The sequence below is a fragment of the Camelus dromedarius genome, chromosome 2, assembly GCF_036321535.1.
Source record: "Camelus dromedarius isolate mCamDro1 chromosome 2, mCamDro1.pat, whole genome shotgun sequence".
Classification (NCBI taxonomy): domain Eukaryota; kingdom Metazoa; phylum Chordata; class Mammalia; order Artiodactyla; family Camelidae; genus Camelus; species Camelus dromedarius.
This window is the reverse complement of record NC_087437.1, coordinates 83,319,980-83,324,493: the sequence shown is the minus strand read 5'-3', so window position 1 is coordinate 83,324,493 and position 4,514 is coordinate 83,319,980.

Below are 4,514 nucleotides of genomic sequence, written 5' to 3'. Positions count from 1 at the left end.
ACTTCTCAGAAATGTGAGAAAAAAATTTCTGTTGTTTATAGTCCACCCAGTCTGGTATTCTATAATGGCAGCCCAAACAAACCATGACAACCAGTATTATCCTGATAACAAAAAGCAAAGACACCACAAGAAAAGAAAACTAAAAAATATACCTTATGATTTTGAAATAAGGCAAGCCAAAGAAATAAAAATCATCCAGACTGGAAAGAAAGAAATAAAACTATATTTACAGATAATATGATATTTTATATAGAAAATCCTAAGGTATCTACTAAAGAACAAATAGAACTTATAAACAAATTTAGCACTGTTGCAGGATACAAGATCAATACACATATCAACTATATTTCTATGCACTAGCAATTAGCAATTAAAAAATTTCTTAGAAATTAAGAAAAGTTATATTCAATAGCACCAAAATAAATTAAAATGTATGTCCAAATAAACAAAAAAACCCTTATACATGAATGTTTATAGTAGCATTATTCATAACAGCAGGACAGTGGAAACAACCTATGTCCATCAACTGATGAACAGATAAACAAATGCGTTATAGCCATACAATGGAATATTACTCAGCAATGTAAAGGGATGAAGTGCTGTTACTTGCTACAATATAAATGAACATTAAAAACATTATGTTAATGAAAGAAGTCATTAAAACTACATAGTATATGATACCATTTGTGTGAAATATCCAGAATAGGCAAATCTATAGAGAAAGAAAGTGATTAGTGGCTTCCCATGACGGAGGGAGGGAAAAATGTGTGACTGTTTTTAGTCATGTTCTGAAGTTAGACTGTAGTGATGGTTGCCCAACTCTATAAATATATTAACACTGTTGAATTGTATACTTAAGAAATCACACCTGTCTCGTTCTTTGGATTACAATTTGATAGAGTACTTGGAAGTACATTGTTAAGTATAGCTCAGTATATAAATACAGGTTTACCCATTCCATTTCTTAAAGTAGCTAGGGTTGCCACAACCAATACATCTACTCAATGTAAATGAAAAAATAAAACTGTATGTAGTTAAATATTGTATCTGTATTATGATATAGGATAAAGGATAACCAGCTTAAAATATTTGGTCTTTGGTTTAAGTGCAATGGAAAAAAATTTACAAGTTTTAAGTGGAGATGGGATGGGTGGATATATTAGTTTACTGTGGCTGCCATAATTAGTATCACAGACTAGATGGTTAAAACAACAGAAATTTATCTTTTCACAGTTCTAGAAGCTGGAGGTCCAAGATCAAGGTGTTGACTATGATTCAGTGATTTCTGCTGAGGCTTTTCTCCTTGGCTTGCCAATGACTGACATTTCACTGTCCTCACGAGGTCTTTCCTTTGTGTGTGGGCATAGCTAGTAACTGTGTCTTCATATGTCCTCTTCTTATAAAGACACCAGTCAGATTGGATTAGGATCCACCTAATGGCCTTATGGTGCTTACGGCGCTTACTTATGTTTTTTAGGGGACAGAATTCATTCAGGCCATGACAGTGGTAGGAATGGAGCATGGGTAGTGATGTAAGTTTTACATTTCATAAGATTGGTCTTGGGACAGTGTGGAGAATGAATTGGATGAGTGTATTAGTGGATGCAGATGGGTTAGTTAGGAGGTTATTCTTGCAAGAGGTGAATGTAGCTACAGACAACATGAGAAGTGGATGAATATGAGAGACTTTAGGAGATGAAATTTACAACTTGGCAAAGGCTAATGCGTCGAATCAAAGGGGGAGTTCAGTGTCAAGAACTTCTCTATTTTATGATTTGCATGACTAATTGTTTAGTGGTGTTACTCCTTGAGATGGAGAACATTGGAGGGTAATTATGTCTGGGTGTCAGGTTACAGAAGATCCTAACCTCAAATTTGGACATGGTGACTCTAAGTTACCTTTGATACTTTCAAAGGAACATGCAGAGTAGGTATTTGGATGATGGCATCATTAAAAGAAAAAAGAAAGGGAAAACACATATTTCCTAAGGCCTGTTCATTGATTCCCTGTATAGATGTTCCACAGTAATTCTCTCGATTATAAATAGTTTTTGATTGTTACAACAGGTTGTGAGGGTGCACTAATAATTAACTCACAATGCCCAGTAGAATGAATTTGACTTTACCTACAGGGAATCCTTTGGAAGTGTAGATGGAATATCTTTCTTTTGTTTTTTTTAAAGAACAAGTTTGGAAATAGAAGTAATAAATATTATCTCCGTTCACTTTGGAGTTGCTGATGATAATCAGTGTGCCAGTAATCACTGCCTCATTTCTACATTTTCTACCTGACTTCAGGAAACTATCACTTGCCAATTTCCCAGTGTTTTGCGGGATCCCAGTGAGAGTGCAGTGATTTCTACATTTTCCATTACTTAGAGTTTTGCAATTTATCTTCAGATAACAAAATATCTATGTAAGATATTTATGTAAGAAATTAAAATTCCAGTGAGGCAATGAGATTTTTCTCAGTCAGCCATAAAAATCTGGACAGATGGGAGAGGATGGTTTACTATAAAAGAGACATATTTACCACAAAATTTTGTAAATAATAAACTTTAATAGAAGAATGAAGAAAATGGAAAAAATTAAAATAACCACAATAAGAATGATTCAACAGATTTAAATTTTATTTTATAGAGAGTTTAAAATTGAAACAGCCATGAAGCTTTGTATTCACCTTTTTTGTAATTTTGCAGAATGGAGAGAATCCTAGCCTTTAAATTTGATGACTGACCATAATACATAGCTTTTAAAATTTCAAGGAATTGTAAGAGTAAGGGCTAAAGTCAGTAGTCAGTCCTTTATATAATAGATAATAGATAGCTAGCACTGTCTCCTTTACTCTAACCTGGAAATGTTTTTTTATGTAACTCTTAAGGGAAAAAATATTCCCAAGGCTTGCTACATCTTAGCTTAATTATGCTGAATTCATGAAGTGAAAATAGAAATGTCTATTATTTGGTGATTTGGGTTGCAAAGAAAGTAAGGCTACTTTATTTAGGACAAAATCTCCACTTTAGAAAGAAAATATTTCCTTAACATTCACATATAGTCCATTTTTAGCAAATATACTCCAGTGAATCTTTTAAGATGTATATATTACAATAGGGATCCCTGTGAGTAGGTATTTAGTAACTTAAAAGAACTAAATCTTTTTTTTTTAGATTAGTGAAGATGGAGAATAATAACTCATTGTTCTCCCTACTAGTTAAACAAACCTAGCTTTTTAAATGAACTTTCATTCAGTGTCTCTACGTATTATGTGTCTAGAGGTATGGCTATAAATTTATCAAATTGATTTTTAAAATAAGTTATTATTTATTATAACTGTTATTATTGTGGCAAATGTATTTTCTTTTCCCTTTCAAGGCATGTAGGAGGTTACACATTAACCCTAAAATATTTGGGAATTCTATTCTGGACTTCCTTTTAGATATAGTTCATAAGTCATAGAAGGAAATCTTATTACTGCATAAAAATAATAGATATTATATTCATAATAGCAGTAAAACCTATAAATCCCTTAGGAATAAACTTAATAAGAAAAGTACTGAAACTACATGAAGGAAACTATAAAAATGACTACTATACTTAGACATCATCCTAAACAATTTCAAATACCTTTTGACTATTTCAAATCATAATTCCTGCTCTCAATCATCTATTATCAAATATTTAAATGGAAAGTATCATTAAGAATTAAAGATTGTTAATAGATATTTTCATAGAAAACTTTACAGATTATTTGTTCCTAATTTTAATTAGAGTTTACAGTGTCAAAGTCCTCCTTAAAAGTAACAGTAACATTTTATTTTTCCTATTTCTATTAATATACCAGTGATTATCCTTTTATATATCTTTCTAGGCACACACATGCCATGTAGACAGACACACAGGCATAAACACAAATAAACATACATATGTAAAACAATTATATGTTGTCATATATGTTGTATAAAAAAGTTATATGATACATATTTTTATTTATTTTTTTTTGGTCGGGGGGCAATAAAGTACCTCTCTCCTGCTTCTGCTGTCTTTACCTCCATATCTACTACTGGAAAATCAGTGTTAGCAACTTGGTATATTAGCCCACATCTTTATCCACACTCATATCATCATATTTATTTATATTTATAAACAAAATTTTTAATTATATAAATGAGACCCTAAAACGTAAACTTTATATTTTGATTCCCTCTTTTAATAATACATTGAGAAAATCCTCCCACAGTTAACTGATTCAGTTCAAATTCACTTCTTTCATGGCTGAATAATAATCCACAGTAAGACTGTACCATAATTTATTCAACCATTTTATAGTTGTGAATGTTCTTTCTGTTTCCAGGCTTTGCCCTCATGAACAATGCTTCATTAAAAATCTTTGAACTTTATTCTTGTATAGGATGAATATTATTTACAGAATATATATCCAGCAGTAAGACTAATAGATCAAAGTTTATATAAATTTCTAATTTTGACAGATAATATCAAATTCAAAAGACTGTTAT